This window comes from Aristolochia californica, unplaced genomic scaffold (genome assembly GCF_029961685.1).
Source record: "Aristolochia californica isolate CCGP_79_NKW_82.1479 unplaced genomic scaffold, dmAriCali1.0.hap1 SCAF_11, whole genome shotgun sequence".
NCBI classification, from domain to species: domain Eukaryota; kingdom Viridiplantae; phylum Streptophyta; class Magnoliopsida; order Piperales; family Aristolochiaceae; genus Aristolochia; species Aristolochia californica.
The window spans coordinates 16,947,773-16,965,212 of record NW_027181782.1 but is presented as its reverse complement, the minus strand read 5'-3'; positions in this window follow the sequence as shown (position 1 = coordinate 16,965,212).

Genomic DNA, 17,440 nt, shown 5'->3' with positions numbered 1-17,440 from the left:
GTTAACACTCAGTTAAAAATCTCCCGCCTCCCCCTTTTCCCCAACGATTGCAAAACCTAATATATAAAAACCAAAAAGTTCTTACAATCCATAAAAATTACAGACACACTTTGGAATTATCTCTCTAAACATTTGTGCATTGTGTATTTCCATCTTAGAGGTATACTTTTGTCTTAAATCAAAACATTTAGTTTTCGCTCTCTCTTCATCCCGTAAAAAAAAAAAGGCAAATAGATCACAACAAAATGAAAATTTTAGAGTTTATGTATGGAAAAAATTTAAAACATTAACAAATGTAAGTAAAGAAAATTTATTCACACACGACAAATGAACACAAATGTTTTTATATCCAAGTTTGGGAAATTCCACTAGTTCAACCCTAATAGCTGGGAATTTTATAGGAAAGAGATTTCTTCTACACATGTTTTAAAAATGGATATGCATGATTGAAAAAGTTAAAGATGCAAATGACCTATGGATCCAAACCTTTTAAAGAAAATAACAAATGCTCATTAAATTCTCAAGTGAATGTACGGAGGGATATTTACCCGAGTCACACAAGCCATTATTTTGCCCAATTACAAAAACTGACCTAACAATCGTAGATGATTGTAAAGTGATTTATCACACATAATAGCCTATTTTTTTTCATAAATGACTTATGGATCAGGAGTCAACACTCTGGTAAAAATCTCGTGCCTCCCCCTTTTCCTCGACGATTGCAAAACCAAATATATAAAAACTAAAAAGAGTTTACAATCCGTAAAAATTACAGACACACTTTGGAATTATCTCTCTCTAAATTTGTGCATTGTGCTTTTCCTTTTTAGAAGTATACTTTTTTCTTAAATAAAAAATTAGAGTTTTCCCTCTCCCTTCATCCCGTAAACAAAAAAGGCAAATAGATAATAACAAAATGAAAATTTTTTAGTTGATGTATGGAAAATTTTTAAAACAATAACAAATGTATGTAAAGAAAATTTATTCGCACACCTCAAATGAACCCAAAAGTTTTTTTATCCAAGTTTGGGAAATCCTCTAGTTTGAACCCTAATAACTTGGAATTTTATAAGAAAGGGATTTCTTCTACACATGTTTTAAAAATGCATATGCATGCTAGAAACATGTTAAAGATGAAAATTACCTATGGATCCAAAAATTTTTAAAAGTATAACAAACACTCATTAAATTCTCAAGGGAACGTGCGGTGGGATATCTACCCGAGTCAAACAAGCATTATTTTGCCCATTTACAAAAAGCTGACCTAACAATCATAAAAGATTGTAAAGTGATTTATTATGCGTAACGGGCCATATTTTTGTTAGAAATGACTTATGAATGTGGAGTCAACTCTTAGTTTAAAATCATCCACCTTCCCCTTTTCCTCGATGATTGCAAAACCTAATATATAAAAACTAAAAAGAGTTTACAATCTCTAAAAATTATAGACACTCTGATGAATTATCTCTCTCTACATTTTTGCATTGTGCATTTCACTTTTAGTTGTATTCTTTTTTCTTAAATCAAAACTTTGAGTTTTTCCTCTCCCTTCAAATGTAAGTAAAGAAAATATATTCACATACCACAAATGAACACAAAAGTTTTGTTATCCAAGTTTGGGAAATTCCACTAGTTCTACCCTAATAGCTTGGAATTTTATAAGAAAGAGATTTTTTCTACACATGTTTTTAAAATGGATATGCATGCTTGAAACATGTTCAAGATGCAAATGTCCTATGGAGCCAAACCCTTTAAAGAGAATAACAAACGATCATTAAATTCTCAAGTGAACGTGCGGTGGAATATCTACCCGAGTAAAACAAGCCATTATTTTTCCCATCTACAAAAAGGTAACCTAACAATCATAGATGATTGTAATGTGCTTTATCATGTGTAACGGGCTATATTTTTGTAAGAAATGACTTATGGAGAGGGAGTGAACACTCAGTTAAAAAACCCCCCACCTCCCCCTTTTCCTTGACGATTGCAAAACCTAATATATAAAAACTAAAAAGAGTTTACAATCCTAAAAAATTACATTTACTATTTGGAATTATAGCTATCTACATTTGCGCATTGTACATTTCTATTTTAGATGTATTTTTTTTAAATCAAAATTTTGAGTTTTCCCTCTCCCTTCATCCCGTAAAAAAAAAGGCAAATAGATCACAACAAAATGAAAACTTTAGAGTTTATGTATGGAAAAAATTTAAAATTATAAAAAATGTATGTATAAAAAATTTATTCACACACGACAAATGAACACAAAAGGTTTTGTTATCCAAGTTTGGGAAATTCCACTAGGAATTTTATAAGAAAGAGATTTTTTCTACACATGTTTTTAAAATGGATATGCATGTTTGAAACATGTTCAAGATGAAAATGACCTATGGAGGCAAACCTTTTAAAAAGAATGACAAACGCTCATTAAATTCTCAACTGAACGTGCGGTGGAATATCTACCCGAGTAAAACAAGCCATTATTTTGCCCATCTAAAAAAAGGTAACCTAACAATCATAGATGATTATAAAGTGCTTTATCACGTGTAACGGGCTAAATTTTTGTAAGAAATGACATATGGAATGGGAGTCAACACTCAGCTAAAAATCCCCCACCTCCCCCTTTTCCCCGACGATTGCAAAACCTAATATATAAAAACAAAAAAGAGTTTACAATCCGAAAAAAATACAAACACTATTTGGAATTATCTCTATCTACATTTGCGTATTGTACATTTCTATTTTAGATGTATACTTTTTTATTAAATCAAAATTTTGAGTTTTTCGCTCTCCCTTCATCCCGTAAAAACAAAAAGGCAAATATATCACAACAAAATCAAAACTATAGAGTTGATGTACGGAAAAAATTTAAAATTATAAAACATGTATGTATTGAATATTTATTCACACACCACAAATAAACACAAAAGTTTTGTTAACCAAGTTTTTGAAATTCTACTAGTTCAACCCTAATCACTTTGAATTTTATATGACAAAGATTTTTTCTATACATGTTTTTAAAATGGATATGCATGCTTGAAACATGTTCAAGATGAAAATGACCTATGGAGCCAAACCTTTAAAAGAGAATGACAAACGCTCATTAAATTCTCAAGTGAACGTGTGGTGGAATATCTACCCGAGTAAAACAAGCCATTATTTTGCCCATCTACAAAAAGGTAACCTAACAATCATAGATGATTGTAAAGTGCTTTATCACGTGTAACAGGCTATATTTCTGTAAGAAATGACTTATGGATTGGGAGTCAATACTCAAATAAAAATCCCCCGCCTCCCCCTTTTCCCTTACGATTGCTAGACCTAATATATAAAAACTAAAAAGAGTTTACTATCCCTAAAAATTACATACACTATTTGGAATTATCTTTCTCAACATTTGTGCATTGTGCATTTCCATTTTAGATGTATACTTTTTTCTTAAATCAAAACTTTGAGTTTTCGCTCTCGCTTCATCCCGTAAACAAAAAAAGGCAAATAGATCACAAAAAAATGAAAATTTTAGACTTTATGAATTGAAAAATTTTAAAACATTAAGAAATGTAAGTAAATAAAATTTATTCACACACCACAAATGAACACAAGAGATTTGTTATCCATGTTTGGGAAATTCCACAAGTTCAACCTTAATAGCTCGGAATTTATAAGAAAGAGATTTATTCTACACAAGTTTTACATGCTTGAACTGTGTTAAAGGGGCAAATGACCTATGGAACCAAACCTTTAAAAAAGAATAACTGATGCTCATTAAATTTTCAAGTGAACGTGCGGTGGGATATTTACCCAAGTCAAACAAGCCATTATTTTGCCCATTTACAAAATGTTGACCTAAAAATCATAGATGATTCTAAAGTGATTTATCATGCCTAACAGGCTATATTTTTGTAATAAATGACTTATGGATTGGGAGTCAACACTCAGTTAAAAATCCCTCCCCTCCCCCTTTTCCCCGACGATTGTAAAACCTAATATATAAAAATAAAAAGAGTTTACAATCCCTAAAAATTACAGACACTCTTTGGAATTATCTCTCTCAATATTTGTACATTGTGCATTTCAATTTTAGAAGTATACTTTTTTCTTAAATGAAAATATTGAGCTTTCGCTCTCACTTTGTCCCGTAAACAAATAAGGCAAATAGATCACAACAAAATGAAAATTTTAGAGTTTATGAATGGAAATTTTTTTGAATAATAACAAATGTAAGTAAAGAAAATGTATTCACACACCACAAATGAACACAAAAGTTTTGTTATCCAAGTTTGGGAAATTCCACTATTTCAACCCTAATACCTTAGAATTTTATAACAAAGTGGTTTCTTCTACACATGTTTTAAAAATGGATATGCACGCTTGAAACGTGTTAAAGATGACAATGACCTATGGAACCAAACCTTTTAGAGACAATAACAAACATTCATTAAATTTTCAAGTGAACGTACGGTGGCATATTGACCCGAATCAAACAAGCCATTATCTTGCCCATTTACAAACGCTCATTAAATTATCTTGCCCTTTTACGAAGAATAATAAACGCTCATTAAATTCTCAAGGGAACGTACGGTGGCATATTTACCCGAGTCAAACAAGCCATTATCGTGCCCATTTATGAAAAGCATACCTAACAATCATAGATGATTGTAAAGTGATTTAGCACGCGTAACGGGCTTTATTTTTGTTAGAAATGACTTATGGATTGGGAGTCAACACCCAATAAAAATCCCCCACCTCCCCCTTTTCCCTGACGATTGGAAAACCTAATATATAAAAACTAAAAAGAGTTTACAATCCCTAAAAAATACAAACACTCTTTGGAGTTATCCCTCTCTGCATTTGTGCATTTTTCATTTCAATTTTAGTTGTATACTTTTTTCTTAAATCAAAACTTTGAGCTTTTGCTTTCCCTTCATCCCGTAAACAAAAAAGGCAAATAGATCACAACAAAATGAAAATTTTAAAGTTTATGCATGGAAATTTTTTTTAAAAATAACATATATAAGTAAAGAATATTTTTCACACACTAGTAACGAACACAAAAGTTTGTTATCCAAGTTTGGGAAATTCCACTAAGTCAATCCAAATAGCTTGGAATTTTACAAGAAAAAGATTTCTTCTACACAGGATTTAAAAATGGATATGCATGCTTGAAATGTGTTATTGATGCAAATGACCTGTGGATCTAAACCTTTTATAGAGAATAACAAACGCTCATTAAATTCTCTAGTGAACGTGCAGTGGGGTACTTACCCGAGTCAAACAAGCCATTATTTTTCCCATTTACAAAAAGCTGATGTAACAAACATCGATGATTGTAAAGTGATTTAGCACACGTAATGAGCTATATTTTTGTAAAAAATGACTTTTGGATTGGGAGTCAACACTCAGTTAAAAATCCCCTGCCTCCCCCTTTTCCTCGAGATTTGCAAAACCTAATATATAAAAATAAAAAAGAGTTTACAATCCCTAAAAATTACAGACACTCTTTGGAATTATCTCTCTCTACATTTGTGCATTGTGCATTTTCATTTTAGATGCATTCTTTTTTCTTGAATAAAAACATTGAGTTTTCGCTCTCACTTTGTCCTGTAAAAATAAAAAGGCAAATGGATCACAACAAAATGAAAATTTTAGAGTTTATGAATGGAAAAAATTTTAAAAAATAACAAACGTAAGTAAAGAAAATGTATTCACACACCACAAATCAACACAAAAGTTTTGTTATCCCAGTTTGGGAAATTCCACTATTTCAACCATAATACCTTAGAATTTTATAACAAAGTGGTTTCTTCTACACATGTTTTAAAAATGGATATGCACGCTTGAAATGTGTTAAAGATGAAAATGACCTATGGAACCAAACCTTTTAGAGAGAATAACAAACATTCATTAAATTCTCAAGTGAACGTACGGTGGCATATTTACCCGAATCAAACAAGCCATTATCTTGCCCATTTACAAAAAGTTGACATAACAATCATAGATGATTGTAAAAGTGATTTAGCACACGTAATGAGCTATATTTTTGTAAAAAATGACTTTTGGATTGGGAGTCAACACTCAGTTAAAAATCCCCTGCCTCCCCCTTTTCCTCGAGATTTGCAAAACCTAATATATAAAAATAAAAAAGAGTTTACAATGCCTAAAAATTACAGACACTCTTTGGAATTATCTGTCTCTAAATTTTTGCATTGTGCATCTCCATTTTAGATGCATACTTTTTTCTTAAATAAAAACTTTGAGTTTTCACTCTCCCTTTATCCCGTAAACAAAAAAGGCAAATAGATCACAACAAAATGAAAATTTTAGAGTTTATGAATGGACAAAATTTTAAAAAATAACAAATGTAAGCAAAGAAAATTTATTCACACACCATAAATGAACACAAAAGTTTTGTTATCCAAGTTTGGGAAATTCCACTAGTTCAACTCAAATATCGTAGAATTTTATAAGAAAGTGGTTTTTTCTACACATGTGTTAAAAATGGATATGCAGTCTTGAAAATTGTTAAAGATGCCAATGACCTATGGAACCAAACCTTTTACAAAGAATAACAAACGCTCATTAAATTCTCAAGTGAACGTACGGTGGCATATTTACCCGAGTCAAACAAGCCATTATCTTGCCCATTTATAAAAAGCTGACTTAAGTATCATAGATGATTGTAAAGTGATTTAGCATGCGTAACGGGCTTTATTTTTGTAAGAAATGACTTATGGTTTGGGAGTCAACACTAACTTAAAAATCCCCCGCCTCCCCCTTTTCCCAGACAATTGAAAAACCTAATATATAAAAACTAAAAAGAGTTTATAATCCCTAAAAACTAGAAAAACTCTTTGGAATTATCTATCTCTACATTTGTGCCTTGTGCGTTTCTATTTTAGGTGTATACTTTTTTTTTTGAATCAAAACTTTGAGTTTTAGCTCTCCCATCATCCCGTAAAAAAAAAAGGCAAATAGATCACTACAAAATGAAAATTTTAGAGTTTATGTATAGAAATGGTTTTTAAATAATAACAAATTTAAGTAAAGAAAACTTATTCACACTCCCCAAATGAACACAAAAGTTTGTTATCCAAGTTTGGGAAATTCAACTAGTTCAACTCTAATTGCTTGGAATTTTATAAGAAAGTTATTTCTTCTACACAAGTTTTCAAAATGGATATGCATGCTTGAAATATGTTCAAGATTCAAATGACCTATGGATCCAAACCTTTTAAAGAGAATTGCAAACGCTCTTTAAATTCTCATGTGGACGTGCGGTGGGATATTTACCCGAGTCAAATAAGCCATTATTTTGCCCAATTACAAAAAGCTAACCTAACAATCATAGATGATTGTAAAGTGATTTATCACGCGTAACGGGCTGTATTTTTGTAAGAAATGACTTATGGATTGGGTGTCAACTTTCAGTTAAAAATCCCCCACCACCCCCTTTTCCCCAACGATTGCAAAACCTTATATATAAAAATAAAAAAGAGTTTTAAAATCCATAAAAATTACAGAATCTCCTTGGAATTATCTCTCTCTACATTTGTGCATTGTGCATTTCCATTTTAGATGTATACTTTTTCTTAAATTCAAACATTGAGTTTTCGTTCTCCCTGCATCCCGTAAACACAAAAGGCAAATAGATCAAAACAAAATGAAAATTTTAGAGTTTATGTATAGAAAACATTTAAAGCAATGGAAAATGTCATTATAGAAAATTTATCACACACCACAAATGAATACAAAATTTTTGTTACCCAAGTTTGGGAAATTCCACTAGTTCAACCCTAATAGCTTAGAATTTTATCAGAAAGACGTTTTTGCTACACATGTTTTGAAAATGGATATGCACACTTGAAACGTGTTAAAGATGCAAATGACCTATGGAACAAAACCTTTTGCAGAGAATAACAAACACTAATTAAATTCTCAAGTGAACGTGTGCTTAGTGGTGGGATATTTACCCGAGTCAAACAAGCCATTATCTTGCCCATTTAAAAAGCTGACCTAAAAATCATAGAATATTGAAAAGTGATTTATCACGCGTAACGGGTTGTATTTTTGTAAGAAATGACTTAAGCATTGGGAGTCAACAATCAGTTAAAAATCCCCCGCGTCCCCCTTTTCCCCGACGATTGCACAACCTAATATATAAAAACTAAAATGAGTTTAAAATCCCTAAAAATTACCGACACTCTTTGGAATTATCCCTCTCTACATTTTTGCATTATGCATTTCCATTTTAGGTGTATATTTTTTTTTATATCAAAACTAGGAGTTTTCGTTCTCCATCATCCCGTAAACAAAAAAGGTAAATAGATCACAACAAAAAGAAAAGTATAGAGTTTATGTATGGAAAAAATTTAAAACAATAACGAATGTAAGAAAAGAAAATTAATTCACACACCACAAATGAACACAAAAGTTTTATTATCCAAGTTTGAGAAATTCCACTAGTTCAACCCTAATAGCTTAGAATTTTATAAGAAAGTGGTTTCTTCTACACATGTTATAAAAATGGATATGTCCGCTTAAACTGTGTTAAAGATGCAAATGACCTATGGAACCAAACCTTTTATAAAGAATAGCAAACGCTCATTAAATTCTCAAATGAATGTATGGTGTGATATTTACGTGAGTCAAACAAACCATTATCTTGCTCCTTTACAAAAATCTGACCTAACATTGATAGATGATTGTAAAGTGATTTATCACACGTAATGGGTTTTATTTTTTTAAGAAATGACTTATGGATTGGGAATCATCACTCAGTTAAAAATCCCCCACCTCCCCCTTTTCCCCAACGATTGAAAAACCTAATATATAAAAATTAAATTGAGTCTACAATCCCTAAAAAATACTGACACTCTTTGGAATTATCTTTCTCTACATTTTTGCATTGCGCATTTCCATTTTTTATGAATACTTTTTTCTTAAATCAAAACTTTGAGTTTTCGCTCTCCCTTCATCCCATAAATTAAAAAGGCAAATAGATCACAACAAAATGAAAATTTAAGACTTTATGTATGGAAAAAATTTAAAACAATAACAAATGTAATTAAAGAAAATTTATTCACACACCACAAATGAACAAAAGTTTTGTTATCCAAATTTGGGAAATTTCACTCGTTTAACCCTAATAGCTTGGAATTTATAAGAAAGTGATTTCTTCAATACATGTTTTAAAACTGGATATGGATGCTTGAACCATGTTAAAGATGCAAATGACCGAAGGATCCAAACATTTTGAAGAGAATAACAAACGCACATTAAATTCTCAAGTGAACGTGCAGTGGGATATTTACCGGAGTCAAACATGCCATTATTTTGGCCATTTATAAAAAGTAGACCTAACAATCATAGATGATTGTAAAGTGATTTATCACACCTAAAGGGCTATATTTTTGTAAGATATTACTTATCGATTGGGTGTCAATGTTCAGTTAAAAATCCCCCGCCTCCCCCTTTTCCTCGACGACTGCAAAACCTAATATATAAAAACTAAAAAGAGTTTACAATCCCTAAAAATTATAGATGATCTTTGGAATTATCTCTCTCTACATTTGTGCACTGTGCATTTCCATTTTAGATGTATACTTTTTTCTTAAATCAAAATTTTGAGTTTTCGCTCTCCCTTCATCCTGTAAACAAAAAAGGCAAATAGATCACAACAAAATGAAATTTTTAGAATTTATGCATGGAAAAAATATAAAACAATAACAAATGTAAGTAAACAAATGAACACAAAAGTTTTGTTACCCAAGTTTGAGAAATTCAACTAGTTCAACCCTAATAGCTTGGATTTTTATAAGATAGATATTTCTTCTACACATTTTTTAAAAACGGATATGCATGCTTGAAATATGTTAAAGATGCAAATGACCAATGCATCCAAACCTTTTAAAGAGAATAACAAGTGCTCGTTCAATTCTAAAGTGAACGTGTGGTGGGATATTTACCCTAGTCAAACAAGCCATTGTCTTGCCCATTTACAAAAAGCTGACCTAACAATCATAGATGATTGTAAAGAGATTTATCACATGTAATGGGCTATATTCTTGTAAGAAATGGCTTATGTATTTTGAGTCAACACTCGGTTAAAGATTCCCCGCCTCCTCCTTTTCCTCGACGATTGAAAAACCTAATATATAAAAACTAAAAAGATTTTACAATCCCTAAAAATTATAGAACTCTTTGGAATTATCTCTCTCTACATTTGTACATTCTGCATATCCATTTTAGATGTAAATTTTTTTCTTAATTAAAAAATTTGAGTTTTCGCTCTCCCTTCATCTCTTAAACCGAAAATGCAAATAGATCACAACAAAATAAAAATATTAGAGTTTATGTATGGAAAAAATTTTAAACAAAAACAAATGTATGTAAAGAAAAATTATTCACACACCAGAAATGAACACAAAATTTTTGTTATCCAAGTTTGGGAAATTCCACTAGTTCAACCCCATTAGCTTGGAATTTTATAAGAAAGATATTTCTTCTACGCATGTTTTAAAAATAGATATGGATACTTGAAACATGTTAAAGATGCAAATGACCTATGGATCTAAACCTTTTAAAGAGAATAATGAACGCTCAGTAAATTCTCACGCGTAATGGGCATTATTTTTGTAACAAATGACTTATGGAATGGGAGTCAACACTCAGTTAAACACTTAGTTTTATACTTTTTTATTAAATCAAAACTTTGTGTTTTCGTTCTCCCTTCATCCCGTACACAAAAAAAGCTAATAGATCACAACAAAATGAATATTTTAGAGTTTAGGTATGGAAAAAATTTAAAACAACAACAAATGTAAGTAAAGAAAATTTATTCACACACCACAAATGAACACAAAAGTTTTATTATCCATGTTTCAGAAATTCCACTAGTTCAACCCCAATAGCTTGGAATTTTATACGAAAGAGACTTCTTCTACACGTTTTGAAAATGGATATGCATGTTTGAAACATGTTGAAGATGCAAATGAGCTATGGATCCAAACCTTTTAAATAGAGTAACAGACGCTCATTAAATTTTCAAGTGATCAAGCGGTGGGAATTAACAAGAGTCAAACAAGCCATTATCTTCCCCATTCACAAAAAGCTGACCTTACAATCAAAGATGATTTTAAAGTGATTTATCACGCATAACGGGCTATATTTTTGTAAGAAATGACTTATGGAAATGGAGTCAACAATTAGTTAAAGACCCCCGCCTCCCCCTTTTCCTCAATGATTGCAAAACCTAATATATAAAACCTAAAACGAGTTGACAATCCCGAAAACATTACAAATACCCTTTAGAATTATCTCTCTCTACATTAGTGCATTGTGCATTTCCATATTAGATGTATAGTTTTTTCTTAAGTAAAAAAATTCATTTTTTGCACTCCCTTCATATCATAAACAACAACGGCAAATAGTTCACTACAAAATAAAAATTTTAGAGTTTATGTATGCTAAAAATATAAAACTATAACAAATGAAAGTAAAGAAAATTTATTCACACACCACAAATGAACACAAAAGTTTTGTTATCCAAGTTCTGGAAATTCCACTTGTTCAACCTTTAAAGCTTGGAAAGATTTCTTCTACACAAGTTTTAAAAATGGATATGCATGCTTGAAACGTGTTAAATATGCAAATGACCTATGGACCCAAACCTTTTAAAGAGAATAACAAACGCTCATTAAATTCTGAAGTGAACGTGCGGTGGGATTTTTACCTGAGTCAAATTAGCCATTATTTTGCCTTTTAGCAAAAGGTCACCTAACAATCATAGATGATTGTAAAGTGATTTTTCAAGCATAACGGGCAATATTTTTGTAAGAAATCACTTATGGATTGGGAGTCAACACTTAGTTAAAAATTCCCCGCCTCTCCCTTTTCCCTGACATTTGCAAAACCTAATATATAAAAACTTTAAGGAGTTTACAATGCCTATAAATTACAAACACACTTTGGAATTATCTCTCTCTACATTTGTTCATTGTTAATTTTCATTTTAGATGCTTATTTTTTTCTTAAATAAAAACTTTTAGTTTTTGATCTCCGGTCATCCCGAAAAAACAAAAAGGCAAAAGGTTCACAACAAAATAAAAAATTTAAAACAAGAACAAGTGTAAGTAAAGAAAATTTATTCACACAACAAAAATAAAAACACAAAAGTTTTGTTTTCCAAGTTTTGGAAATTCCACTAGTTCAACCCTAATAGTTTGGAATTTTATAAGAAAAATATTTCTTCTACACATGTTTTAAAAATGGATATGCACGCTTGAAACGTGTTAAAGATGCATATGACCTATGGATCCAAACCTTTTAAAGAGAATAACAAACGCTCATTAAATTAACAAGTGAACGTGCGTTGGGATATTTACCCGAGTTAAACAAGCCATTATTTGGTCCATTTACAAAGCGCTGACATAACAATCATAGATAATTATAAAGTTATTTAACACGCATAACTGGCTATATTTTTTTTACGAAATGACTTATGGATTGGGAGTTAACACTCAGTTAAAAATCTTCCGCCTCCCCCTTTTCCCCAGTGATTGCAAGACCTCATATATAAAAACTAAAAAGTGCTTACAATCCGTAAAAATTATAGACACACTTTGGAATTATCTCTCTAAACATTTGTGCATTGTGTATTTCCATTTTAGATGTATACTTTTTTCTTAAATCAAAACATTGAGTTTTCTCTCTCTCTTCATCCCATAAAAAAAAACGCAAATAGATCACAACAAAATGAAAGTTTTAGAGTTTATGAAAGGAAAAATTTAAAACAATAACAAATGTAAGTAAAGAAATTTTATTAACACACAACAAATGAACACAAAAGTTTTGTTATTGATGTTCGGGAAATTCCACTAGCTCAACCCTAATAGCTTGGAATTTTATAAGAAAGAGAGTTCTTCTACATATGTTTTGAAAATGGATATGCATGCTTGAAACATATTAATGATGCAAATTACCTATAAATCAAAACCTTTTAAAAAGAACAACAAACGCTCATTAAATTCTCAACTAAACGTCCATAGGGATATTTACCTAAGTCAAAGAAGCCATTATTTTGCCCATTTACAAAAAACTGACCTTACAACCATAGATTATTATAAAGTGATTTACCACGCGTAACGGGCTATATTTTTGTAAGAAATGACTTATGGAATGGGAGTCAACACTCAGTTAAAAATCCCCCGCCTCTCCCTTTTCCACGACGATTGCAAAACATAATATATAAAAAATAAAAAAAGTTTATAGACACTCTTTGGAATTATCTCTCTGTACATTTGTGCATTGTGCATTTTCATTTTAGATGTATATTTTTTTCTTAAATCAAAACATTGAGTTTTTGCTCTCCCTTCATCCTGTAAACAAAAAAGGCAAATAGATCACAACAAAATGAAAATTTTAGACTTTATGTATGGAAAAAATTTAAAACTATAACAAATGAAAGTAAAGAAAATTTATTCACTCACCACAAATGAACACGAAATTTTTGTTATCCAAGTTTGGGAAATTCCACTTGTTCAACCCGAATAGCTTGGAATTTTATAAGAAAGAGATTTCTTCTACACTTGTTTTAAAAATTGATATGCATGCTTGAAACGTGTTAAAGATGCAAATGATGTATGGATCCAAAAATTTTAAAGAGAATAACAAACGCTCATTAAATTCTCAAGTGAACGTGCGATGGGAGATTTACCCTAATCAAACAAGCCATTATTTTCCCCATTTACAAAATGCTAATCTAACAATCATTGATGATTGTAAAGTGATTTATCACGTGTAACAGGCTATATTTTTTTCTAAGAATGACTTATGGATTGGGAATCAATACTCAGTTAAAAATCACCCACCTCCACCTTTTCCCCGACGATTGCAAGACGTAATATATAAAAACTAAAAAGAGTTCACTATCCCTAAAAAATACGGACACTCTTTGGAATTATCTCTCTCAACATTTATGCATTGTGCATTTCCATTTTAGATGTATACTTTTTTCTTAAATCAAAACTTTGAGTTTTCGCTCTCCCTTCATCCCGTAATAAAAAAAGGGAAATAGATCACAGCAAAATGAAAATTTTAGAGTTTATGAAAAGAAATAATTAAAGAAAATAACAAATGTAAGTAAAGAAAATTTATTCACACACCACAAATGAACACAAGAGTTTTGTTATCCATGTTTGGGAAATTCCACCAGTTCAATCCTAATAGCTTTGAATTTTATAAGAAAGTGATTTCTTCTATACATGTCTTAAAAATGGATACACATGCTTGAAATGTGTTAAAGGGGAAAATGACCTATGCATCCAAACCTTTTAAAGAGAATACTAACGTTCATTAAATTTTCAAGTGACGTGCGGTGGGATATGTACCAGAGTCAAACAAGCCATTATTTTGCTCATTTACAAAAAGCTGACCTAACAATCATAGATGATTGTAAAGTGATTTATCACGCCTAACAGGCTAAATTTTTCAAAGAAATGACTTATGGATTGGGAGTCAACACTCAGTTAAAAATTCCTTGCCTCCCCCTTTTCCCTGACGATTGTAAAACCTAAAATATAAAAAATAAAAAGAGTTTACAATCCTTAAAAATTACAACAAAATGAAAATTTTTGTTATCCAAGTTTGGGAAATTCCACTAGTTCAACCCTAATACATTAGAATTTTATAAGAAAGTGGTTTCTTCTACACATGTTTTAAAAATGGATATGCATCCTTGAAACGTGTTAAAGATGCAAATGACCTATGGAACCAAACCTTTTATAGAGAATAACAAACGGTCATTAAATTCTCAAGTGAATGTACGGTGGCATATTTACCCGAGTCAAACAAGCCGTTATCTTGCCCATTTACAAAAATCTGACCTAACAATCATAGATGATTGTAAAGTGGTTTAACAAGCTTAACGGGCTTTATTTTTGTAAGAAATGACTTCTGGATTGGGAGTCAACACTCTGTTAAAAATCCCCTGCCTCTCCCATTTCCCCGACGATTGGAAAACCTATTATATAAAAACTAAAAAGAGTTTACAATCCCTAAAAAATACAAACACTTTTTGGAATTATCTCTCTCTGCATTTGTGCTTTGTTCATTTCAATTTTAGCTATATACTTTTTTCTTAAATCAAAACTTTGAGTTTTCGCTCTCCCTTCATCCCGTAAACAAAAAAGGCAAATAGATCATAAGAGAAATGAAAATTTTAGAGTTTATGTAAGGAAAAAATTTAAAAAAATAACAAATGTAAGTAAAGAAATTTTTTTCACAGACAACTAATGAACACAAAAGTTTGTTATCCAAGTTAGGGAAATTCCACTACTTCAATCCTAATAGCTTGCAATTTTACAAGAAAGAGATTTCTTCTACACAGGATTTAAAAATGGATATGCATGTTTGAAACGTGTTATAGATGCAACTGACCTATGGATCTAAACCTTTTAAAGAGAATAACAAACGCTCATTAAATTCTCTAGTGAACGTGCAGTGGGATATTTACCCGAGTCAAACAAGCCATTATTTTGCCCATTTACAAAAAGCTGATGTAAAAAACATAGATGATTGTAAAGTGATTTATCATCTGTAACGGGCTATATTTTTGTAAGAAACGACTTGAGGATTGGGTGTCAACACTCAGTTAAAAATCCCCCGCCTCCCCCTTTTCCCTCGACGTTTGCAAAACCTAATATATAAAAAAATAAAAAGAGTTCACAATCCCTAAAAATTACAGACACACTTTCGAATTATCTCTCTCTACATTTGTGATTTGTGCATTTCCATTTTAGATGCATACTTTTTTCTTAAATAAAAATTTGAGTTTTTGCTCTCCCTTCTTCCCGTAAACAAAAAGGCAAAAAGATCACAACAAAATAAAATTTTAGAGTTTATGAATGGAAAAAATTTTAAACAATAACAAATGTAAGTAAATAAAATGTATTCACACACCACAAATGAAAACAAAAGTTTTGTTATCCAAGTTTTGGAAATTCCAGTGGTTCAACCCTAATACCTTAGAATTTTATAAGAAAGAGATTTCTTCTACACATGTTTTAAAAATGGATATGCACGCTTGAAACTTATTAAAGATGCAAATGACCTATGGAACCAAACAATCATAGAATATTGAAAAGTGATTTATACAGCATAACAGGCTATATTTTTTGTAAGAAATGACTTACGGATTGTGAGTCAACACTCAGTTAAAAATCCCTCGCCTCCCCCTTTTCCCCGACGATTGTAAAGCCTAAAATATAAAAAGTAAAGAGAGTTTACAATCCATAAAAATTACAGACATTCTCTCTCAACATTTTTGCATTGTGCATTTCAATTTTAGCTATATACTTTTTTCTTCAGTCAAAACTTTGACTTTTCGCTCTCCCTTCATTCTGTAAACAAAAAAGGCAAAAAGATCATAAGAGAAATGAAAATATTAGAGTTTATGTAAGGAAAAATTTTAAAACAAAAACAAAGGTAAGTAAAGAAATTTTTTTCACACACAACTAATCAACACAAAAGTTTGTTATCCAAGTTTGGGAAATTCCACTACTTCAATCCTAATAGCTTGCAATTTTACAAGAAAGATATTTCTTGTACATAGGATTTAAAAATGCATATGCATGCTTGAAACGTGTTATAGATGCAAATGACCTATGGATCTAAAACTTCTAAAGAGAATAAAAAACGCTCATTAAATTCTCTAGTGAACATGCAGTGGGATATTTACCCGAGTCAAACAAGCCATTATTTTGCCCATTTACAAAAAGCTGATGTAAAAAACATAGATGAATGTAAAGTGATTTATCATGTGTAATGGGCTATATTTTTTTAAGAAATGACTTGAGGATTGGGTGTCAACACTCAGTTAAAAATCCCCCACCTCCCCCTTTTCCCCGACGTTTACAAAACCTAATATATAAAAAATAAAAAGAGTTTAGAATCCCTAAAAATTACAGACACTCTTTCGAATTATCTCTCTCTACATTTGTGATTTGTGCATTTCCATTTTAGATGAGTACTTTTTTCTTAAATAAAAATTTGAGTTTTTGCTCTCCCTTCGTCCCGTAAACAAAAAAGGCAAAAAGATCACAACAAAATGAAAATTTTAGAGTTTATGAATGGAAAAAATTTTAAACAATAACAAATGTAAGTAAATAAAATGTATTCACACACCACAAATGAACACAAAAGCTTTGTTATCCAAGTTTGCGAAATTCCACTGGTACAACCCTAATACCTTAGAATTTTATAAGAAAGAGATTTCTTCTACACATGTTTTAAAAATGGATATGCATGCTTGAAACGTGTTAAAGATGCAAATGACCTATGGAACCAAACCTTTTACATAGAATACCAAACGGTCAATATATTCTCAAGTGAACGTACGGTGGCGTATTTGCCCGAAACAAACAAGCCATTATCTTGCCCATTT